This window comes from Notothenia rossii, assembly GCF_949606895.1.
Source record: "Notothenia rossii genome assembly, chromosome: 1".
Taxonomy (NCBI): Eukaryota; Metazoa; Chordata; class Actinopteri; order Perciformes; family Nototheniidae; genus Notothenia; species Notothenia rossii.
In genome coordinates, this window is record NC_136912.1 from 27056510 (window position 1) to 27082966 (window position 26457).

At 41.7% G+C, this 26457-nt stretch overlaps 1 long non-coding RNA gene across 1 annotated transcript; it reads left to right on the forward strand.

The window, feature by feature from the left end:
• Nucleotides 1-20743: 20743 nt before the first annotated feature.
• Nucleotides 20744-21888, forward strand: LOC307023059. Its single transcript, XR_013803582.1, has 3 exons — nucleotides 20744-20852; nucleotides 21591-21651; nucleotides 21749-21888. It is a non-coding gene; the product is annotated as an uncharacterized lncRNA (long non-coding RNA).
• The last annotated feature ends 4569 nt before the right edge of the window (nucleotides 21889-26457 follow it).

Below are 26457 nucleotides of genomic sequence, written 5' to 3' on the forward strand. Positions count from 1 at the left end.
AATTATATTCTCTGTATTATGTTTTTTTTTTTTTTTAAATGCAGCCGCAAATTCCCAGGGTTTATTCCTTTGAAGTGTAAGATCACCTTTGATCTCCCTCTCAATTCTACACTGTCCACTGTCATAAAGAAGAAAATGGCACAAAAAGGTGATCTTACACTTCACTATAAGTATATTTATAACTGTGTCTTTTTCTTCACGCTCACACAAAGACCCTTTTTAATCCTAAATTGCCATTAAAGCATTTTTAAGTGTATCATGCCATTAAAGTGTAAGTTTGATAAATAGGAGAAAAAGGAACAGCAGAGAGATGGAAGGAAGGAAAACCAAAAGAAAAGATGAACAAGAGAGAAAGAGCAGACGAGAGGCGGCCAGGCCTGGGAAGAGAAGGCGGGGGGTGAGGGGGTTTTGGGTAGAAGAAGAGGAGGCGGTGGAGGCCAAGAGGCACGGAGGTGGAGGAGGGTGAATCCAGGCTGACCCCTGTGTCTGTGTGTGTTGTTGTGTGTCTCAGTGGGTTTCCTCTGCCCTGGCGCCAGCTGGAAATGCCTCCACTAAGCAGAGGCAGTACACACATCATCCTCCATTCACCCCCATTCAGTCCCCTTTGATGAGAGTAACACTATACATGCCCAGCGCGCCTCACAGATCCTATCAAGCTGCTGTTTAAAGGGCAGCAGCGAGGGCCGGGGCAGCTGATCATAACTTATCGAGGTTTCGGACGCACTGTCATCTAGTTTCTCTGCCCTGCGGAGCAAATAAAAGGGAGGACAATTGAGGAGGTTTTGTAATTGGAGTGATGTTTGTTTTTACAGTGGTGGAGGTTTCAGGAGGTACGCTGCCACCTAGGGGTCATCTCCCATGGTTGCAGAGAGGAATGTGTCCCGTTGTGCTTTGAACCTCGAGTTTGATGAACATAATTTAAGTGGATTATGTTTTAATAAAGACCTTTAAAGTCACTTAAAAGCTGACATTGAGACATCTTAATACTCTTTTCTTTGTACCCTACAAGGGAATTATATGTTGTCGACCATACCTAAGAGTGCCTGCTGTCAGATTAGTCACAGTGGCTCTTTAAAGTTGATCCTTGTGATGGCCTTTTTAAAATGACTCAACAGCCATGAAATTAGTCATTAGTTTGTTATCCTGCCGTGTTGTTGCCCTAATGCTTAAAAAAACTTGCCAGTAAACAATTACCCGACCGATGCGGCGAGGTAAAGGCCCAAATCTGCAGCCCAGACATGGCGTGAGAAAGAAAAACAACCGGCTTCACTTAACGTAGCTTTACTTTGCTTTGTTCTGGCCATTACGCAGCTGAAATATTGTCATTACTCATAGACCAAATCATTTTACGACATCCTGCAATTAAACTTTAAGCTAATAGGTTAATGAGACAAATGGAGTTTGAACGCTGGAAGTTGGTTTCTATTAGGCATGGTAAAGCATGGAGAAGTGCATTGTTGCATGATCTTTCCCCCTTTCTCTCTCTCTACCCACACACACTCACACACGCACGCAAACACAAACAGAGAACAGACTGGTTTGATTTAGGTTTGTGGTCCCCTCCCGGTGCAGCCTCAGACAGGCAGAGAGGACCAGAGCGCAGTGAACTCCAGTTCAGCCTGAGCCCCGGCTGTCTCTGCTAAGCTTCAAGTTGAAATCCTCCAAATTGGGTTTAATCTGTGTTTTGCTTTGCCAATTATCGACCCGCAGAGCTGCATGGCAAATGGGGATGAATGTGCTTTATATGGGCCTGGTTGAGAGGAAGGTCACGGTGTGATTAATGGTGATCTGTTGAATCCATGACTCTGCGGCTAAGACATAGCACGAGATGAGTTATCAGAAAAATCAGCGGGAAAAATGCCGAGCATGACGCAGCAGAAATTTGAAATGTTGTGAGTATAAAAATGTCAAACTGTTGCTAAAACCAAAGTGGGTTTACCATACACTGAATTTGTCTTTTAATCAACATGGTTTCTAAATGTATCCGGACAAGGACTCTGGTTTCTGTGTCGACACGAGTTTTATGAAGATGAATATAGTGTCTGCGAGCGTACTGTTCATTATAATCGCTGGTGAATATACCCCAATCGCATCATAGGCAAAAAAGTGAGTGACATCTTGTTTCTTCTAAGTTGTTGGCAAGGGCATATTCTGTATTTTGTTTTCCAAAATGTACCTAAATGGCACTCCACTGAATAACAGATTACTCATCACCACTAGGAGTTATCCTCTCTTTTCTTATTCTCTCCTGTCTTCTCTGGAGCAAGCTTACTAAAGACGGAATTCATGTTTTCAAGGTTATGTCAGTTTGAGGTGTAGGGTTAGAAAGAAGTTACCATTGCGGAGGAAAGGGAGGAAGGAAGCATGCTATTAGGTTGCATTATGGTTAATGTATTATCCACTGTATTTGGAGACACATACAATAAAAGGCAGGATATCTAACCCTGCTTTGATTTGGACCACTCTTTTTAAAAACAACATGTATGTCCCTCAAGTTTATGGAAGTGCAATACCTTAATGGCCAGTCCCTTTAAATTAACAACTGAAGCCATTACTGTGTATATAATTAGGGCTGCAACTAAGGACTGCTGTTGTTATTGCAGACTATTATGTAGATTATTTCGATCTACAGCATGTCAGATCAGGGACATATGCTAATAGTTTTCTAACCATAAAGATTTACAGATAACGTTCGCATGAAACACAAGATAATTCAGGATCTATAACGATGGAATATTTGGCAGATGATCTTAAAAACGCCTTATATATTTCATACTATTATTTTGAATTATTAAACAGATTTGCTCAGGTTTCCTACAGAAAGACTACTGTTTTGCTTCTTCTTTGCTGTAATTTGTTCGGGGTATTTAGCTGTGTCTGTCTCTTTCTTTATATCAGGATGTCCTCACTGACCTGTCTTTGTCTCCATAGGGGTCTTCCTCTCTCTCTGCTGGTGTCATTGTTGAAACACAAAGCAAATTTGGGATTCCATTTTTTAATTGGAACACAATGTTGATATTGGATTGCTCCTTTTAACAGATCTTAATGTAAAAGTAGAAGTACCAGAGTGTAGTAAAAGTAAAAGTCCAATTCAAAATGATACTCAAGTAAAAGTACAAAAGTCTTGGCAACAAAATATACTTAAAGTACCACAAGTAAAAGTACTCATTATGCAAATAGGTCAATTTCAGAATAATATACATTATATGTTTAGATTATAATTACTGATGCAATAAAGTATTATTACAGCTGGTGAAGGTGCAGCTAGTTTTGATGACTTTGTATACTGCAGGGTAGCTTGTGAATGTACCCTTGGTGTAACTAAAGTCTGATTTAAGAGTTGATATATTTCACATCATTTATCCAAATGTAGTGGATTAAAAGTACATGATTTACCTCTGATTTGTAGTGGAGTAAGTACAAAGTAACATAAAATGGAAATACTCAAGTTAGGTACAAGTATCGGAAAATTGTACTTAAGTACAGTACTTGAGTACATGTACTTAGTTACTTCCCACCTCTGTGTTTTACGTAACTTCAAGCCGAACATTGAGTGTTCATTCTCATCTATTTCTCTTTTAAATTCCAAAAACCTTTCCTTAAGGTGAGAAGCTGCATTTGAGAGCACTATTAATACTTTCTGCCAATTGAGTTTCCAAATTCTGTGAAATATTTGCATTGTATCTTTATTTTACGCAAAATCAATATTATGTGCTATATCATATATCACATGTGCTATCATTTTATTCAAATATTCAGTGATACATCTTGCTTTTCTTATTTTTCACTTGGTGTTGTACCGTCCCTTCGCTGCTGTAAGGCTTCAAAACCCTAAGACCTAACCCTGTTGTGGTAATTATAGGGAGTTATCTTGTCTTATTTTATCTTATCTTAGGGGGCCTTAAAAAGTACCACAATAAAAAAGCAGCATTGACACCGTGCAATATTATGGCCTTATAATCATAATTGTTTTAATCAACTGAATTGCCAAAAGGAAATGAAAAATTCAAGTTGAATCCCCTTTTATTTGTCACACACATGTACACAGAAATATAGTAATTTAAACCTTCCCACTCTAAGGAAGGCAGTAAACAGCTGCTATCAAGCACCTGGGAAGAAGTGTGGGGATACTGTGTTTTACCCCCTGGAGTACTTGATATTTTTGGGGATCTGAATTAATAACAAGGACAGTCTTCACAGTCCTTCCAAAGGAAAGTTCCCATACCGGGAGTCAAACCCAGGCCGCCTGTGTGAAAACCAGGAATCCTAACCGCTAGACCATATGGGAACTGAACTGATCACCACTACCAACTAACAACAACTACAAAAATGTACTCTTAATGTTTCTTTTAATAGTGTGTTTTGAACAAAGCTCAGAAACACGGGAAATTAACATATAGTTGATCTACAACTATGCATGACAAAACTGACTAAGGACTCATCAATAAACCTTTCATTTTAAGCAAATCCAATGTCCCTTGTTTTTCCCATGACCATCTATCTGACCAGTTTGCCAAGTCTGACCAGGAAACACGGGTGTGGCTATCAATTCTGGGACCCCTGACAACATCTCCCAACCCCCAACAGATTTCTGACCCAACAAGTCCCAGGGACCTTGTCTAGCATCTGGGCTTCCCGAAAAAGGCGTCACTATCCGAGAACCTTGATGTGCTCCAAAACTAAATGGCCTTTTATTTATGTCACAATTTTGTATGTCACTTGTAATGATAGAAGCACCAAATGTCATCTCAAAACTCAAAAATGTTTTAATTTCAAGGCTGCAAAATGCATTGTTTCTAGCTGTAACAAGTTACTGTGAGTTATGGATCAGTGCATGACAGCGATATCATTATTTGGCAAGGACATAGATTTATGTCAGTGTGACTATAAAATATTTTCTTATTAAAAGTTAACACTGTGTATTTGAGAAAGCTTAAAAAATAATCCTAGTGTATAGTGTTACCTAACAGAATTCCAGATATTTTAAACACAACTTGCTTTCATATTAACAAAGGTTTTGTTTGTAAAACCGAACATGCTTTGCAACAGAACATAGGTGTCATGATTCTGTGTTTTTGTGTTCCTGTTTTATTTTGAAATGCCTTTTCTCCTTGTGTCTTGTCCTGTTTTACTTCCTTTGTTTTCCCTCCTGTGCCTGATTGTTTGAGTTTTTACGAGTGGGGAGCGGACCTCACCTCCTCTAGGGGGGTCCGGGGGGATGCTCCTTCGGGAAGATTGTTTTTAAATATTGAAGTTAAAAGCATCAATCTGGTGCACTTTGAGAGCAACATGAAGAGATCTATGGATACATCTCTCAACACCCATATGAAACAGAATTGTAAGCAGATGTTCTTTTTCTTTATGGATATTTTACAAATCACTCCCCATTCAAACTGTATTCTTGTTTTACTGCCATATAGTATTTCATAACTGTTTTTCGTTTATTCTCTTGTTTTTTTTATAACGATAATGATCATATGAAGGTGTGCCGCGGAAATAATCTTTTGAATAATTTGTGACCAAACCATTTGAGACTCACTGAGATAAAGTGAACTATCTAAACACTCAGAGAGTCCTTTAGCTCACCTGAGTCTCTCAGTCTGAGAGGAGAGGACTCTCCTCCCGCTTGTTGTGGAACAAACAGCTCCTTATGTCCGTTAGTGCAGCTAGCTAACCAGATGCTAACAACACGGTCCCTGCTGGCACCGGTCTCTCTTCTCTCTCTCTCTCTCTCTCTCTCTCTCTCTCTCTCTCTCTCTCTCTCTCTCTCTCTCTCTCTCTCTCTCTCTAATGGCACATTTCCACTGCAGCGGGGTAGCCCCGTTTAAGCATCCCTAAGCGTCCTCGCTCAGGTCTCGGGCTGCCTCGCTGGCCGTCCGAGGCTGTGGCGCATTTCCATTGCAGTTTAGGACCTGGGGTCGGCTTTTTTTTGGCCAATGAGATGTAGGAACGTCGTCACCTCCTCGGTCGACCACGGTGTGCTTTTCTTTGACGTTGCCATTTTTGTAGCTCCTCCGTTTACAAAAATACTGTGTATAAAAATGCTGCAAGCTTGCTTCTAGATATATATGCAACGCTAGGGATGATCTCGCGGGCGATCTTGTGACGATTCTCTCTGACTAATCAGCAGTTGAGAGGGTTGACGTCACTAGTTCAGCCCTGGCCCTGGCCTGATAGAACCACGATTTTATGGGGCCAGAGAAAGAGGGAAAAAGTACCCGCTAGCCGGTGCTACACTATATGGAAAGGCCACCAAAAACTGGCCTGTGGAAATGCGCCATAAATGCGCTATTTCCACAGACACACAGAGCCGAGCTTGAATGACACAAGCACACTTTTATTTCCATGCAACTCTCTGATTGGTCTGGTGTCTTGCCCCTGTTGCATTCACTGAACATGAGAAATTACAGTCCTGCCGTCCTCTCTAGTGTCTTGATGAGGTTCACGTAAAGCACGGTTAATGTATTATATTATTGACGTAGAATTGTCCGGGGCTACAGAAAAAACATTTATTGGCTACATATTACACAGATTATGCACAGCGGGAGCAGCAATAACCGTCAAATAATAATTCAGACAGGGGAGCTCCGCACCGCCTGCCTGACGCTAGGGGGTGCTGCAGCACCCTCAGCACCCCCCTTCCTACGCCCATGCATATCTCTGTATGTTATACCTCAACAGTCTCAAACAAGCGTTTCTTTAATTATTTTAAGATTGGCTTTAATCAATTTGTGGAAATTATTTCTTCATATATGATAAATGAGAGGTAACATTTTATTTATGGTATTATTTCCACATATTTCTCTCCATTCTTCCTTCTGCCAACGGTGTCGCAGTTTCAAGTCTCTCCCGTTTTTGTGCTTAGTGCGCACGCATAGTTCAGAGTTTGCGTGGAGGACCGCACATTTTCCCGTCAATAATCACAATCAACTCGAAATGAGGCGCAGCTTTTGCGGTCTTCACGTAACGCTCATATTTGCCTGTAAATAGTCAAAGAAATGCCCATTCATACATTCATTTTGACTGACTGCATAAAGAAGATCGCAGGAAATGACGACAGAACAGCTAAAAAAGACATCTCACACCGTGTCAGATTTTGGTTATTTTGGGGAGGTCGAAATCAATCATATTGTTTGGTGGATGCAGTTTGAACCACAGTAGCATGGAGGTCGGATCATCACCAAAATAAATAGTGGTCCGAAAAAGGTTAATGACAAAAAAAAAATACACATAACCTAACCTTCCTCAGTTGTGTTTGTACCGGGGAGACCCCCCTTGATGAGAAATGATCGAAACTTAATCATATGAGAATGATCTACAGTGTAGATCATTCTCATATGATTAAGTTTGTCCTTTGCAGGCCACCGTAGCTGGTGCGCCACCCGGTGACGTGTTAAGGGAATATAGTTGGGGGCCTAGGGGGGAAAAAAGGACCGTTTGGTTCAGATTCTCGCAAATTCGCCAAATTTGGCACAGATGTTGTCCATACCGTACTTAATCATTTTAAGATGGGTGCCAAGATTGGCGCCCCATGGTACTGCCATATTGCGCAATCCAATATGGCTGCCACCCGAAAAAAACAAAAAGGCCTAGAATCATAAATGATACCACTTTTTAGGGGTTTTCTGGGCCGTAAAATCTGACTCTGGTGTTATTTAAATGATTTGAGGTCAAGATTACCCCTCAAGGTCAAGTTTACTCATCAAAGTTAGTATATAAAGGTAATATCGGGGTAAAATTCAGTATTTCTGGTGCAACATGCCAGATTCTACCCCCATTTTTTTTTCTCATTATAAGCTATACTTGTATGTATCAATGTTTTATTTCACAATTCAAAACAATCTGATTCTGGTTTCATCTCAATGATATGAGGTCAAGTTTACCCCTCTAAGTTAACATAAAGGTCATTTTGTGTCATAAAAAATAAAATGGTATCATTATTTATTGGAAATAATGTTTTGCCATTTAACCTATTTTCAAACTTGTTTGAGAGACAAGGCAGGAGTCAAACAGTAACAACATGTGCTGTGTTTGCTGAATCAGCCTGCCAGTTAAACCAGGTGAAGGTAACCTAATGAGGCTGTACTGGTGATTCATGGTCCACATACAAAAGACAGGTAAGTTGTAATGTTAGCAAAAGTGCATGCATTTTCTGATAGACAACATAATGAAATTAGTGTGCTGTTATAGTTTCATGGTGTGAATACTGTCAAAGAACATGTAGTTGATGTTTTCAAGCTAGCTAACATTAGCTATATTAGCTCTGACTAACATTAGCTAACAATTGCTCAGAGATTAGAAGCTAGCTAGCTCAGTGATTGTTGGTGAATGATATCTTGCTGAGCTAAGGTTAATCTGCCTGTACACTTGCCAGCTAATAAGATAACTAATGTCATTTTGAGAAATTTCATTATTAATTCATTATTTTGCCCAAATAAAGTCATCAATAAATTAGAACAATGATATGAAGTGAATTAAATGAAGTCCTGGGGATACTAATATTGCTATCATTTTTGCATGTGCACTCTGCTCTCTGGTCCCAAACAACGTTGATACCAAACCTATGTCCTTGTTTTTAGGTGCCTGCTATGTCACCTATAAGACGGGATGGCAAGTGAAAGTTCTTTGTGTCGACGAGCCTACATCATCATAATGGACTAGAACAAGAGTGTCAAGTCAAGCATGTCTTCTATCAAAATTATGAACTGGGAACTCTGTTGTCTTTGTCAAATGGTCAAACCTGGAGAAAGCTTGACAACTCCAAAGACAGAGGGACTTGTATCACTTGAGAGGGATCTAAAAGACTTCAATGATATCAATGCCAATGATCTTCCTTGTAACGTCACGATTAGTCAGTTGAATGATGGTTCAGGCATTGCAGCAACTCTTACATTGCATAAGGCTGTGTATCACAAAACGTGCAGGCTTTATTGTAGTAGTTCTCGGGTTAAACGGGCGAGAGAGAAGCAAGACAAAGAAGCTGCCCCCAGTGCAGAGACTGGCCCTAGTCCCAAAAAACTCAGATCATCTGGGAATTTTCAGCAACAAGGCAATGTCAAATATTGTATCATCTGTGAGGGCGTGGATCCAGCTAACCTCCACAGGGCAACATCTGATGATGTAGATAACAATCTAAAGAGTTGGGCGAAGACCAACAAAAACTTTGCTTTACTTGGCAGACTAGTTGCCCCAGCTTCTGATGCACATGCGGCTGATTTCCATACTCACCATAACTGTTATGTAAGTTTAAGAAACACCGCTATCGCTACTGAGAAACGTGATTCGGTGCGGCCTGCACCTTCGCCCTTCAATACGATCATCTGCGCTCAGATAATAGCCCTGATCGAACATTCAGAGAACACTTTATTCAAGCTCTCAGAGCTACGCAATATGTATCGAAAGTTTACGAGTGATCAAGGTCATCAATGCCAAGATGAAAAAGTGCCACACTCAACCCGATTCAAGGATCACCTTCTCAAGTTTCTACCTGAATGGGTTGAGGTTTCCAAGGAAAATAAAGGCCGGAAGGATATTTATCTATCTCACAAGTTTAAGGTTGCTGATGAGCTTGCCAAGACATATAGCGCACAAATTGGTCAAGAAGATGCTCTTATTTTCATGCGGGCTGCCATGATGATGCACAACTTTATACAGAGTCAACTGCCTTTTGATGGCTCCTTTCCTGCTAACTGCCTCACAGCTCCAGTTAGTGAAGAGATGAGGAGTTTCTTCAATGTAGTGCTCCAGGGCCCATCAGCTCTTGAGAAGATTAGTGAAGACAGCAATCTGAATGCAAGGGAGAGAATTGCATGCAACATCTCACAACTGCTTATCTACAATACTAGTAAGGGTACACACCACGCTGTGAAGACGGATACAATACGCCACAACAAGGAGCGAGAAAACCCCTTCCCCCTGTATCGTGGCCTCAGGCTGCATGGACATGGACGGAACAAAAAACAGATTGATATTGAACATGCTCAAGGCATGTCAGTATCATACAAACGGGTCATGCAAGTTAAGCGAGGTATTGCTCAAGCGGTGTGTGCTCGCCATGTCTTAGATGGAGTGGTACTACCAACCAACAGCCGTCTCAATGTCTTCACCACCCATGATGTGGATAATTTAGACAGCAAGGCTCAGGGCAACTTCTCACTTGATGAGTTCCACGGATATGCCCTTAGCGTGACCAACCATCTCTCGCATGAGAACCTAGGTGTGAAGCGGGATCCAATTAAGCTTGACCCCTCTGACACGTCGACTCCAAAGCTACCAGACTCTTACGTGATCCAGCCCCCAGTCCAACTTACTCAAACAGATGTCTTTGCACCAAAATATGGCAACAGCAAAGTCAGACCACCGCTTGATGTGCAAGGTGCCACGGTCAAGGATGAGGTATGGATGGCACACGTTAACAGTGTGCTGAAGCAAGGCACGTTAGCAGAGGGTGACATCATCACTTGGTCGGGATACAACTCTATGCTAGCCAGCGAGCAATCAGTGAAGCCCCCAGCTGAGATCGGCATCTACCCCCTATTCCCAGACAAGGCCGCATCCGCATCTTCAAGGAAGCACGCGATGGAGCTGACGATGCAAGGCACAGAGTTCCTCAACCCAGGCCAGACTAGCGTACTCGGTGCAGATCAGCCACTATTTGCTATCATCAAACTGCTCCAATGGCAATACCCCAACACTTTGGGAGAAGACAAGTTGGTTGCCATGATGGGTGCGCTGCATATTGAAGACAAGATGCACCTAATGATTGGGAAGCTGCTGCTCGACTCCGGGTGGGCCACCATCCTCGCTAAGGCTGAGGTCCTGACATCCGGTCGCGCACAATCTGCGCTCAATGAGCATCACATCAAACGCACAAGGTATGCCCATCAAGTTTCTCTCATGTCACTTTATGAGCTCAAACAGACCGCCTACGCAGAGTATTGTGAGAGTATAATGGGCCCACCTGAGTCATTTGATATGTGGGATCAACGTTCACAAACTGTTCCCCAGTTCAAGTTCTGGTCAACCATAATGAAGCTGGAGCTTCTGATGTGTCGCTTTGTGCGGTCCCTGCGGGAAGGGGACTTTCCACTATATGTGCAAGCATGTGACGAACTTTGCGGCTGGTTTCACGCCCTGGACCACACAAACTACGCACGTTGGATGCCAGTCCATGTCCGTGACATGGTTCAGATAGCTGATAAACACCCTCAAGTACATGCTGAATTCATGAAAGGCAACTTTGTTGTGCAGAAATCAGCTAGAAAGTTCAGCCTCATGGCCAAGGACCAAGCACATGAGCAGTCCAACAAAAGCCTCCAGGCGCATGGCGGAGCCGTTGGACTCTATGAGAATCCTGAAGCCCTTACATTGTTTATGCTGGCTGGACCTGATTGCACACGGATAGTTGAGGAGTTTGAGGCCATCAATGACCCACCAACGTCATCCACTGCTCATCATGAGGAAGGACATAACTTGCAAGTAAAGTTTCGCAAGGATGTACTCTCGTTCATCGATGTGGTACAGCAGCTAGGCAACCCCTTCCTTGCTACAAGCCAGGAGCTTATTGCACTCGATACACAGAATGTCATGGAGCCGGCAGTTGTTGCTTCTTTATCTCAAATCCATGAAGCCGGCCAGACCCTTCATGCAGCATATGTCAAGGAAAGATTGGAAATGGCTTCAGTACCAGTATCTCATACCGTCAAGCGGAAAAACATGCTAACATTCGCCAACCGAACTGGCCCCAAGAAAAAAGGTACAAAGGACGGTGGCATACAGAAGCAGAACATGGTTTTAATAGCACAACTGTTCCTTTCACTCCAGTCACGTCCCAATGCTGACATGACAGACTTCTTTCAATTCGAAAATCAGAGAGAGCCACCGAGCCTGGCGGACAGAGGGTCTCTGCGATCTGGGACAAAGTCTGACATTCTTCAATGCCTCAATGCTAGCACAGGTCGTGCAGCTTCTGCCAAACAATCTACCGTTGTGGTGTTGGATATGGCAGCAGTCATCCACATGGTGCGCCCCACAACAGCAAAGACATTCAGCGAGTATGTCTTGCTCAACATTACACCATTTCTGGAGGCCCAAATGACAACTAGTACCCACCGCATTGATGCTGTATGGGACAACTACCCAGAGGAAAATAACCTAAAATATCTTACACAGAAACGGCGTGGGAATGGTTCACGGACAAAAGTCGGTGATGGTAGCACTCCAATCCCTAAGCATGAATGGAGTGGCTTCCTAAAAAACGAGGACAACAAAAAGGAGCTCTTCTCATTCATCAGCACACAGATCTCAAAGAATGACATGCGTGGAAAGCTCCTTCTGACTACCCACTTTGAGACTGTGCTCTCCAACATGCCTTGTGATGTCACAAAACTACAGAAGTGCAACCATTCTGAGGCAGACACCAGGATCCTCCTGCATCTGGCACATGCAGCAGAGCAGGGTCATACAACAGCCTTTGTTCGCACCGTAGACAGCGATGTTGTCATTTTGGCAATCCGGTTTTTCGAGACCCTTGGCCTAACGGAGCTCTGGGTGGGTTTCGGTACTGGTCGAAAATATCGTGACATACCAGTCCATACCATCTACTCTGATCTCGGTCCATCAAAGTCATTGGCACTACCCCTCTTCCACAGCTTAACAGGGTGTGACACAACTTCCCAGTTTCTTGGATGTGGCAAGAAGACAGCTTGGGCAGCCTGGAGAAGCATACCAGACCTCACCAACACACTAGTTGCTCTCACAAACACCCCTGACCTCTTCAGTCTTGAGTCTGTGCATATGCAGAACATTGAACGATTTGTCGTGCTCATGTACAGCAAGGGGTGTGGTGCAGCTGGTGTCAATGAGGCCAGACATTGCCTCTTCACCACTGGAAGTAGATCCCTGGAAAACCTCCCACCTACCCAAGCTGCACTGTTCCAGCATGTCAAGCGAGCGCTACTGCAGGCAAGTTTCTACTGGAATCAGGCAACCTCGGTCCAGCAGGAAATTCCTGACTTCAGTGAGTGGGGCTGGCACAAAGATGGCACTGGCACATGGCAACCACTGTGGACCACTCTTAGTGATGCATCAGCAGCATGTGACCTTCTTGTGCGCTGTGGCTGCCTCAAGGGATGCATGGGAAAGTGCAAATGCCACTGTATCGGTGTCCGATGCACAATCCTCTGCAAATGCGAAGGTGGGTGCCTTAATAATGAAGATGACAGCCAGTAACTCCACACCTTGCAAGGGATGGAGACACAAAGAATGTGAAAGACAACATTGTGATCTAACTTTTTGATTTTAGCAAGTTTTACGGAGTAACTATTTTGATTACATTGTCCCCTACTGTTGTTTACTGTTGTTGAAGTTGGACTTGTATTAGTTTGTTGTTTATAATAAACAATCTACTGTTTTGAGTTGTGAAACATTGATATATATACAACTACAACTTATAATGGAAAAAAATAACTTTTTGGGGATAGCATCTGGCATGGCGCACCAGAAATACCGGATTTTACCCCAATATTACCTTTATGTACTAACTTTGATGAGTAAACTTGACCTTGAGGGGTAATCTTGACCTCAAATCATTAAAATAACACCAGAATCAGATTCTACGACCCAGAAACCCCCTAAAAAGTGGTATTATTTATGATTCTATGACTTTCCGTTTTTTTCGGGTGGCAGCCATATTGGATTGCGCAATATGGCAGTACCATGGGGCGCCAATCTTGGCACCCATCTTAAAATGATTAAGTACGGTGTGGACAACATCTGTACCAAATTTGGCGAATTTGCGAGAATCTGAACCAAAAAATCCCCTAGGCCCCCGACTAATAGGCATTCAGTTGTTAGTAGGCATGCAACGTACATGTTCACTGTACATGCTGTGGTCATAAATAAAGCCACCACCTATGCATTGTGTATTCCTTGTACATACACACATGCATGTATTAAGAAGTATCGACAACTTCTACAATGACGACTGGATCTGAATTATTTTTTTGTATTTGGTGGTTTGAGTTCCAGCTGTCGATCAGCAACTACAGTATATATCCATAATCCACCAGTTAAAGGAAAGATAACTAATGCGTTGTGTTATATTAGCTGTACAATTTACCACATGGTGTTCTTAGTTTTCATACCTCCTGTGTTTTAAGAGCGACTTATCAAGTAGGCTATTGGCGAACGGCATAAAACATGATTAAACATGATAGTATTACCATGCTCCTGTACAACCTATAGAAATGCAAAACAGCGTCAGTTTAAAGTAATATCCTTCTGTTTACCGCATCATTTGAGAATACATTTCTTAACAAGAGAACATAATTGAGGGGTGATCAATAACATTTCCGTATTTATTTAATTCTCCAAGTTATGTTTGTGTGTGCACTGAGGAGTCGCAAACAGGCGTTATTTGAAGATTGGTTTAATCATTGTTTGCAAATGAATTATTATATGATACATGAGAGGTAACATTATATTTATGGTATTATTTTCACATATTTCTCTCCATTCTTCCTTCTGCCAACGGTGGCGCAGTTTTTCGTCTCTCCCGTTTTTGTGCTTAGTGCGCATGGGTCAGAGTTTGCGTGGAGGACCGCACATTTTGCGAGAAGAGTCCAGCATTTTCCCGTCAAGTTAGTTTTTTCTAAATCGCAAACAGTGTGTAGAAACTGCCGTACGCCATCTTTTGTGCGTGCACCCCATTTATAAATGAGGCCTGGGGCCTCATTTATAAAGCCTTGCGTAGGATTGGCGTGGGAAGGTTGCTTACTAGGACAAAGCAAATAAATACGCACAGACATTTTCTGATTCATAAAAGACTCCGTACCGGCGCAGGACTTGCGTACGGCACATCCTACGCCGGCTTTCTTTATAAATCACAATCAACTCCAAATGCGGCGCAGCTTTTGCGGGCTTCACGTAACGCCCATATTTGCCTATAAATAGTCAAATAAACGCCCTTTCATTCATTCATTTTGACTGACTGCATGAAGAAGATCGCAGGAAATGACGACATAACAGCTAAAAAAAGACATCTCATACCGTGTCAGATTTTGGTTATTTTGGGGAGGTTCGAGATAAATCATATTCTTTGGTGGATGCAGTTTGAACTAGAGTAGCAGCATGGAGGTCAGATATAAAATAAATAAGTGGTCCGAAAAAGGTTCATGACCCCCCCCCCCCCTTTTTTTTTTGATGGCGCGCTATGCATGGGGGCCCCTTGAGGGGGTTTCCCGACATGTCGTTGCAGTAAATGAAAGGGTGTCTCATGTTGTCGTTGCTGTGGGCCTTCTTAATCTACCTTCTTTTGAGGGCCAAAGTATAATATATATTATTCTGAAATGGGCCAATCTGCATGAGTACTCTTTTGATACTTTAAGTATATTTCATTCTTATACTTTAGTACTCTTACTTCAGTAACATTTTGATTGCAGGAATTTTACTTCTAACAGAGTATTCCTACACTCTGGTACTTCATACTTTTACTCAAGTGCAAGATGAGTATTTCTTCCACCTCTGTAGTTATCCTCCTTTATAAAGGGAATACAAATGTCACTCTCCATTTGAGGTGCTATTCCAGGTCTCTGGAACTTGTTACATGTTGTAGCATGAAAGCCAAACGAAACACTTGTAAATAGGTTGTTATGGGACTATCTCTTGAGCAACATTCTTAGCATCACACAGGGATTGGTATTATAAGAATCCCCACTTATCTTCGCAATTCAAAATAGAAAAGTACTCATGTTATATGGCCTAATTCTTGTTATGTTTTCACCCCTCACTTAATTTGATAGTGGTCATAACTGCAGAGAAAAAAAGAAATACTCTCAAGAAAGCACAATACATTTGGAAACTATGATGAACAACTGTCAACAAATGATGACAGTCGCTATTAAAAACCGAAGCGACCCTCTTGCCACAAGCCACTCTCGAGGGGGAGACGCGGGAAGCCAAGAATAAATTGGCTGTCTGTAGTAATTTGAATGCAACATTTAGTTGTGATTTATGTGAAGTCAGAAAAGCATTATGAGGAAACATTTTCCAAGTGTAACAGCTTGTAGCAATTTACATTATATGGGGGGAAAACCGCCGAAACAAATATTTGACTGGCCTCCGTAATGAAATGGATATATTTATACACACAGAATTGAGTCAATGGCTCCGTAACAAACGCATAGCTTCACCAAAAGACGTCTCTTCGATCTTGTAGTAAACATTTTACTAATGCTACAGGGGCCTCAGATGAAAATTATTAGAGCCATAATTCTCCCAGTGGGCCAAGAGATATGAAGATAATCTGCATGAAGATACGATAAAATGAAATCAATGCTGTGTTTGTATAAGTACAGGAAGAGATTCAGAGATTTACTAATTTAATTTCAATTAGTTTTAAGATGATATAGATCTGCTTTCGCTCTACTAATTACTGTGCAGACTGTGTTACCCTTTAATGTCCAACATGTTACTTTTCTGCAGAAAAAGTTGCCCCGAAAAAAAGGAAAATACATTTGCAGATAACCTGGTGAACTTAGTGTAGCATTCAGCAGCTGACATACATATTTATTTATATTCTCTCAGTGGTGGGTGGAGAACAAAGCAGAGCTAAAAGGAGAGTCAATTTGTATACCTTCTTTCCACTGAGGATGTTGTTGTTGTGAAACGGCTCTTCTTGACTCAACTGACTTTTTCGTACCAGGACCTCGCTTTATTTTGTCAGATTTTCAATATTACATTTTGAATTAAAATGTTATAATAATATAGATTGTTTTGAGACCCAAAGTGTCTATTTATGAATTTGGCAATTAATTGTGCTTGTGTCGTCTCTCTGTCCAATCAGAGGTCTGTATATTTCATTTCCACTTTCTGTCAGCTTAGCTCAATTGACCTTACCAAATAAAAATAACGAGTGTTGAGTACTATACACAACCTTTGCTAATGTAAAACAAAGGAAAGAGCAAGTCCAGTTGAGTAGTGCCATGCCGTATATTGCAGTGTAAATGCAACATTACATTCATCAGGTTTGCAGCTTGTTTCACTCCCCCCAAGGGAGACATAAATGAATACAGTGTGGCAATTTCATTCCTAGTAGAAAACCCTGTGAAACAACATTTAGACCAACTTGGGGAATAAAAACTCAAATAAAGTACTTTCTAACAACAACATTTAATAAATATTTACATAATGACATATTTTTTTATTCTGGCCATTGTTGCCTGTTGGGATTGTATCATGACCTCAGTGTTTGTTCCTCAGTGCTACTGCCCTGTTTGATTTAGTTAGGAAGTACACTTCCAATGTTAGTTATTGTAAGACATCTGTGTCTTTAAATGATGAGTTGATGAGTTACAGATGGTTGAAATATGTGTTCAGCTATCTTGTCCTTGTTCAGCACATATTGTAGCATGAATGAAGACGTACACAAACACACACAAAATTGCACATTTGCAATCAAACATGCAGAACCTCAGCACTCTTTGTGCGCAGGCGAGAAGATATGAACGCAGCACTCTAATTAATATGTCACAGAGAAAATATTTTAATGACTTACAAATGGGGGTGACTGCAGACTGCACTGTGCCATTTATTTACAGTGAGGCTGAGACTTACTGGCATGAGGCAGCACATACAGCAAATTTTTAGACATCTAAATTAGAGGGGCCCGAAGTGTCGTGGCTTCGGATACATGTGTGTAACCCCTGTGGTCTCTAAGCCCCCTCCTTCAAATTTGCGTCTTCCCTAATCAGTGCCAAATGGACATTTTTCCCAGCTTGGGCAATTCAGCGAGAGAGAGGAAGGAAGTGATTGTATTCAATGAGAGCCTTCCATTTTTATTTTTTACAGCCGCGTCACATTGGGTCCCCCCCCTACACATAAACGCAGCAACTCATACAATTACCAACGCTTTCATGTGTCTCAGGCAGCGGTCTGTGGGGAAGGAGGGCCAATTGCTTATAATTAAGAGGTATTTGTTTGGGAGCTGCAGGGTGCTAAATTCTTCATACATATGGCCCTTTTTTTGTCATATTAGCAGCACTGTAGGAAAAAATCTCCAGCGCATGTTGTACAACAGCAGAGCCTAAGGGTTAATCAAAAATACTGTTACCTATAGAGCTTTGTTTTCTTGTTTATCTTCCTATTGGTTTTCTCTTCTTATATTTATGTGTATGTTTACTGAAATGTTAGAAGCAAGCTGTCAGAGGTGCTTTTTAAAGTAAACATGTTGGATTGAAGACCATTACTGCACTTTTTATCTCATTTGCACCTAATGCCACAGTAAAAGATGCCCACTCTTCACCCAGCATATGCTAGTGATTATTAATTAGTGTTTTGCCTGCATTTTGGGGAATGAGAGAGAGAACCAGTAAAATTGTGAGTCCTCATACCCAAGGCAAATGCCTACAATTAAAGTTTACTATGTGTTTGTTTTTCAATAGGTCCTTAACGTTCGGCTGATGCAACAACTTGGCAGACGCAGGCAGCTAAAGTTCCTCCTGTGAGATAAACAGAGCTGCAGTGAGTCTGAACGAGGGAGAAACAAGTTAAAGGACGAGTTCACTGCGTCTGTAACCTGGCAAGGTGAGCAGGAGGAGCGAGCAATTCTGACAGAAATGTCATTTATCGATGAAAAATGACTTGTCTGTTTTATATGTCTTGTATATTATGGCCTCTCCGTCCTGTGTTGCACTATTAGCTCAAGTTCCTGAAACCTCTTTATGATTTTGATAAAGTTACGATAACTTAATCAACTCTTAATACAACCAAATGTTGAGGAGGAACAAGTGATCTCCTAGAGTGACTGATAACATAAAATCATTTACAGTAAAAGGCTGAAATCTCTATTTTTGATCATATCTTTATATAGGTTATAACTTTTGAGAATTCAAGTGGAAATTATTTATAACTAACAGCACAACCTAACAAAAACATATTGTATGTTTAGCTTTAGCTCCATTATTGTTCCTTTATTACCATTAACACACACACTTGAATATATTTTTTATTCAATCTCATATTCATTGTCCTTGTCCACTGAATATGAATTAATCTGCATCTAAAATGAGACCCCGTCAGAGATTTCTCCTCCTTAAGTAAATACAATGACCAGCTGTTTAAGGGGAAAAAAATAAAGTATATTTCTGACCTGCTGTTAACAATTTACATCTCCTAATTGCGCTAAGATCTGCAAGCTGCAGAGGCTGGGAAATATGTTGGATTAGAAATTTTTGACAGAAAGAAAAATATCCAGCTTTATACCTTTAACATAAAAATTAGACTGGGGGAGTCTTGCTGAATCCGTTTTGTTGTCATCTGAAATATTACACCTGCATGCATACACGTTTTATCCTGTTGAGAAGTGTGTTGCTGCAAACACAGAACAGGTTTGGTGCAGAGGTCACTTTCTCCGGGGGGAGATGAGCAGAAGAAGATGTCTAATTCTCCAAAGTGACATTCGGTCCAGCACTTGTGTTCTTGTGTGTGTGGGGGTATTACTACCATAGCACTGTCATTGGGCCCTGCTGACATGGCAGAAAACCGTCTGGGTCACAGAGTCAGCTGGCACCAGAGCTAATGGGCCTGTGTTGTGTGTGTGTGTGTGTGTGTGTGTGTGTGTGTGTGTGTGTGTGTGTGTGTGTGTGTGTGTGTGTGTGTGTATATAAAGGTGGGCACATTAATGGTTTTGCTGTGGGCATGTCTATTCAATGTAATCGCTGTGTGTGCATGCAGATACACATTAAGGGAAGTGTGTGTGTGCATGCATGCGTGCATGTGTCCCTCCCATTGCACCCCCCCAGCTCTGCTCTCCGTTCACAATGAGCCGTGCTCTGAAACATGGAGCCCGGTGATGACAGGCCGATCGGCGGGGGACAATGCACTGTAATTTGTGAGGGGCCTTACCGCGAGAGGAATGATGGGTAATTAAGAGGAAGACACTGAGAGGCACGGCGGGGGCTCGGTGACAGGCGACAGGCCATTGGCTGTGTGTGCCGACAAGCCAACAAACCCATCTCTGGTTCTCCAATAACAGGCTGGTCCCCTGCTCGATTTCACACACGTACACACACACACACACACACACACACACACACACACACACACACACACACACGCGCGCGCGCGCACACACACACACACACACACACACACACACACACACACACACACACACACACACACTACTGTCCTGAATACATACCACATACTGATACTGACTGCGTTTTGACAAGGCCTTTGTAAGAAAGTTTAAAAAGATGAAACAATTTAAAGGGGACCTATCATGCAAAATGCACTTTTTGATGTCTTTTATACATAAATATGTGTCCCCGGTGTGTCAGGGAACTCACAAAGTGTCAGAAAAATAAAACCCTCTCTCTTTTCCTCTGTGCGGAAATCTCTACAAATATGGCGTTATATTTGTGCCTCGATCCTGAGCATGCAATGAAACATGTTGAGCATAGAAAATGTGATTGAGCGCGCACTTGAACGTTTTTGAGCACAGAGAAATATATTTTTTTCTCATAAAACTCCTGCTCCGGGCGCAAGCAGACCGCTGCACACGCTCTCTCTCTCTCCCGCTCGCTCGACCTCTCCAGCCTGTGCGCGCTCAGCTTTGCCTGCGCTCGCTCAAGTTGTCACAGCGTTACAAATGTGCCACAAAACCAACCAATCGGAGAACTAGAGAAGGTCAGTTCTGATTGGCTGGGAGTCTCCAATCATATCTTCTATCTGAGATGAGAGAGGGATTTTCAGTTGCCATCAGGCTGTTGACGTTCTTATTACACATCCATCGTTGACATTTACAGGACATGACAGACTCGAATTAAGAGAATAGCATGCCACAGTGCCAGGTGAGTTATACATTTCTAGTTTTCTGATATCACGTTATTGTTTGCAATGCCTGAGTTCGGTAGCCGGCAACATAGCTATAGGGGTAGTTTAAGCAAACAGCTAACAAACCGTAGCCTACATGTACATGAACCCTTCTGAGGTATTGATTACTTGCTGTAAGCATTAGAGGTGGCAGAATGACAACACATGTTTCTCTCTCTATCACAATTTTGGGTTGACCAGAACCTGGACCAACTTCTGTTTCCTGTTCTACAATGGGCATAGAGCTTGCGTTTTTTCAATTTTTTCAACCGGACAGATGAGGCTAGGATACCGGATAAAGTTAGCAACACACGTTAACCATGAAAAGCCTATTAATCCGTTCTCTTAATGTTATTTCTTCCAACGTTGTGGAATTAGAGAAAAGGGGCTTCTTAACGTGCTTTTATCCGGGGTGGAGGGAGTTACATATTAGTTAAATATATAACATTGGGGCGTGTGATTGTAGTGGGTGGAGGTGGTGCAATAAGGATATCCATTTTGGAGTTCAAGCTAGTATAATATAGTTAACGAACGTTACAAAATAATAAGGAAGAGAGCTATTTGTGTGATACATTGCTATTGATATGGATTTAGAGTGCATATTTGAGACTTCCAAACAGTAAACAAAAACATAACTTATGGGTGAGTGTTTTTAGCAGAGCCATATTATGTCCTTGTGATTCTGTTGATTATTACCTGTCTGTATTATGTTGCAGCTCAGCTGATTTTGGATTGATGGCAAAGGGATAGGGACTTAAGTGAGAGTGAAAACACAAGGTAAGTTTCAAATAGGCCAGCCATTTCCCATCCTATAGGTTGTTAGATGTATCTAACCTAACTCTATCTTTCTCCTGTCTTTGTCTCCCTCTCTCAGCACAAGAACCCCAGGGGGATTCAATGGAGCCTGAAGACCTGCAATGAGACCCTCACCCTGCACCTGAGTCTCAACTCCCAGAGTTTTGAAAGCCTCTCCCTGTTCTTTATTTTTGATTAAACAGACATTAAGCTTCCCAATGATGTGGTCTTCGTTTTGTGAAAAATATGATTACCTCACATATGTTGTTGCTGTTGTTGTCTTTTGTGATGGTTAAATTGCTCCTGCTGACTTGAGCCAGCCATTCTTTCCTCCTCTCTGTGTCAGTGGGGAAACTTTACATGTGTACTCCTTTCTCTGAGCGCTTGGAGCATCCCCCGGCAGCACAGCAAATCATGGGGGAGACTATATGCCAGGACAACACGGAGGAAAAGGCACAGACAAACTGCATGATATGCTATTCAATGTTTATTGAATTCCATTTATTTACAATGGATGTTCCTAAAACAACACATTTAACATCATAATGCTGTTGCTGCTGCTGCTAGTCCTTTGACTCATTGTGCTGTCAGTTGACAATCATTGATAGGCACCTGTCAGTCTCCTGTCCTTTCTGAAAGTCATAAAGATTACATTATTACTTTAGATTACTTATGTCCTCAATTACCATGGGATTACTGAAACCACCATGAATTAAAGAAATGGTAGAAATGTATCTAATCAGAATTTTGAAACCTTCTTTCCCTCCCTCTAAATATATCAATAAACATTAGGATGTGAGGCTCCTGACTACCATACAGGTTTAAGAAGATAATATTTGTTTTAAAGAATTCAAAGCAATAAACAACAGTAACAGGCTCTGTAACCAAGGCAACATTAGCCTAACATGTATATGTTAACAGGTGAGATAGCTGTTCACACTATCTATGTATGTTTTCTACTTTTTCTAATGCTATGTTATTTCTATTTAAGATGTTTACATTTTCGATTGTTTAATTCTAGTCTTTTAACTGTCTAATGTACAATGCCTTGTCTTTTGCTGCTGCAGCGTAAACATTTCCACAATTGGTATCAATAAAGTACTTCTTATTTTGTCTTAATCCTCAAATATTAGCACATTTTACTTAAAAAACAAACAAACACATTGATGTAACTACATACACATATCGATATGTTGTATACATATTGCAAATCAAAACCTTTATTGACCACTAATTATCAAAAATTGCATTTCTATCCTGTTATTCATGCATTCAAATCGTGATTCAAATGGCCCGCCACGAACTTCCGGGAACTTTCTGAGTTTCTCTGAACCACATGACGATCAAGCATTTTGGACTTCCGCTGTCGCAACTCTTCTCTCTACATGGTGCTGGACTGGACCAACCAATCAGAATTGACCTTCTCGAGTTCTCCGATTGGTTGGTTTTGTGGCATATTTGTAACGCTGTGACAACTTGAGCGAGCGCAGGCAAAGCTGAGCGTGCACAGGCTGGAGAGGTCGAGCGAGCGAGGGAGAGCGCGTGCAGCGGTCTGCTTGCGCACGGAGCAGGAGTTTTATGAGAGAAAATATATTTCTCTGTGCTCAAACATTTTCAAGTGCGCGCTCAATCGTATTTTCTATGCTCAACATGTTTCATTGCGTGCTCAGGATAGAGGCACAAATATAACGCCATATACAAACGGGGATACAACAGAGCTGATTCAGATTTGGACCCACGGCCACAGAAACAATGCCCGACGTGTTTTGGAAGTAATATGGTCTTTGTTTACATTAGCAAGCATCGCTAACACTCAGAGCTAACCTGTACTGGAGAGAGTATGTGTAAAGAAGCAGGTTATAAAAAGGAACTCACCTTGTGGTAAACCAGAGAAAAACATTTTAGCTCCATACTGTTTCATCAATAATCCTTGATGTGGTTTTGAACATGATATGGCGTTTCATCACTGCAACGTTTAGAAAGTATCTGCCGGGGTCCCGCATGAGCAGGCATAAGCTCCGCTCCCTCTTTTTGTTTTTTAAAAAACCTTTATACCCCGAATCAGCACTTTATTAACATAGCTGGAACGGTTACTTTTGTCACAGGAAGTGAAATAGAGGGATATGAGGCATGGCTAGAATGGGTGATCTGTTTGGTATTTTGAGCAAAACACTTCATAGACATGTTTTTTATATATGTTTATATATCTGAGACCTATGCTATTGCCTAAAAAATAGCAGGATAGGTGACCTCTAAGGATGAATCGTGTTTAATGCAACTTTGATATTATTTTCATAGATTTCGCCATCAGTTATGATAAGATTGTATTTACCGCATCATGGGGACAATGACAAAAACTGTGATGAATATTTCCAAAGTTAACCAGTTAACTATGTTTTAGTTTGCCGAACGTAAGGTAGACATTAGCATCAAAACAATGCTACTTGGTTATGTTCAGGAAAAGATCAGGTTGTGATTTTAATAAGTACATTTGTCATTTAACTTCTCCTCTTCAATAATGGATATCCGCCTTAACAATTGTCGGTGCAAAAACGGTGAGCTACAACCTCAAATCATCATATCTCCATTTTACATCACATTATCTCCATTTGGTCCTTTTGGGAAAAAATTACCAAACAGACAAGTTATATAATTCTCAGCAGTTTTCGTGGTAATTTAAGTCACATTTCTTCTTTGAAATTCAAAGCCAAAATCAACATACACTATGTATACCTTCTGTTTTTTATCTTGAAGCATTTCCATAGCATATCACAAGAATGTGGCTCCTGCACAAAAAAAGATGTGGTTGAAATTTAATACACATGAAAAGCGGCTTTTAGCCTTTCAGAAAATGTCTAACATTTTCTCTTTCCTTTGCATTTCTTCTCTTCCTCTGCAAACGTTTTCATCTTATGGAGGTTTCACCACATTACTACAGGGACCTTAAACCGCAGGACCAAATCCTTGAGGTACACGGTACACAGGCTCTGTTCCCACAGACCTCAAAAACCCATATCAGCCCCATGTCTGCACATCCCTCCCTTACATCTCCCTCGCAGCCTGTAAATCACCAAAGCTCACTACCGGCCCCATTGAATAAATGTGCTGGAGTCGCTGACTAATTGATAGCGTTACAATCTGAACTGGTTCATAGTGCCGCCAAATTGAAAACATCAGGGGAGGAAGGCATGGGATGATGGTAGTAAAGACTGGGAGGAGGGAGACGGAGCACATGGGGATGTCGGGAGTAGACAGAGGGAGGGAGAGGAAGAGGTTTTGATGATAAAGAAAGAGGAGGAAGAGAGAGAGAAAATGAGGTAAATAGGATGCTGATAGGAGAAAGGGAGGGATGGCTGCTGAGGGGGAAGTTCAAGGAGAAAACAGAGATAGAGTTAAATAGAGGGTTAGACAAAGAGGAGGCGCAGTATCAGCAAGATAGAGCAGGAAATGGCATCTTAAAGTCACATTCACGAGTAGCTCACACGACAAACCACAAAACCACAGACTATTGAACTGTCTTTAAGTCTTCAAATCACCCACAGTCTAGTTTCAACATTAGTTGTCCTAATTTGTATATTTTTGACAGTTGAATTAGTAGTTTTCATTTGTTGTCATTGAGTGGAAGTACAACACCAATTTGACATACAACCGCCAACCCTAGTTGTGTTTTCTATCTATCCCCTGTAGGTATGTATTCAATCACTGTTTGCCAATTTAAATATTGATTGAAAATATGGACTTTGTATGGAGGGAAAAAGCAGAGAGAAAAAGAGAAACTTCCAAACTTAAAGTGTAGGCGTACTCTTAGATATCAGAGGAACAGAAAGAGATAGAGAGGCAGAACGCTGGATGGTGAGGAGGTGGGGGCGGGGGGGGTGTCTTTGATCTCAGTGTCTGCCATGCTGTTTTCCCTCAAGGCTTCCTGGTAAGTTTCAGTGGACACCAGCGGTTCCACTCTCAGGGATCGGACGCTAATGGATCAGTTAAAGGGGCCTATGCTTTATGGCCGGGCTAAGTGTTATCATCTGGGGTTAAAGACACTGACCATGGAGCAAACCCCTTCCAGATAGCCGCTCCTCTGGGGGATTACAGTAGGCCCTTTGCCAAAGTAAGGAGGCAATTGAGGGAAAGTGGTGCTCATTCTTTGTTTTGTTTTGGTTCATTTATCTCACTTAAATCTCTTTCTTCTATCTCGCTTTTTCTCCTTCTCTCTGTTTCTCTCTACTTTTCCCTTGCTCTCTACAGACGTCAGGGAATGCCTCTTTGTAGCTTCCCGAGCACTGTTTGAAACCATTTGTCAGTTGTGCAAGACAGAAAGCTGACGATGGATTCCAGAGGTCGGGGTGACCCCTTTCATACAGCAGTTTATCCGTGGGACCTGTCAGGGCCGACCGCTTCAAATACGACGCAGGGCCCGTCAGATAAGGATCACAGAGACAGAGACATGCCTCCTAAAGTGATCGTTCCCCGTCTGTGTTTTTGTTTAATGAGCGGGCCGGGGGCTGGATTGACAGCACAGAGTCTCGCTGTAATTGAATGTGATAGATTCAGTCATTAAGTTAATTGGCAGCTGGTTTTGATCAAGACCTGTCACAGTCACTCAGAGATTTTATGGCATAATTTTTTGAATCAATTGGGTAAGTGAATACCAGGTCTGTGAGAGCGCACCGGTCTCTTCAGTTGTGGCTTTTCATCACGTCATGTTAACAGCATGTGCAGGGCTAATGTGTCGCTACTGACGCAAAGGCAACATGGATCGGCGGACGCAGAGGTTATTTAAAGTGTCTG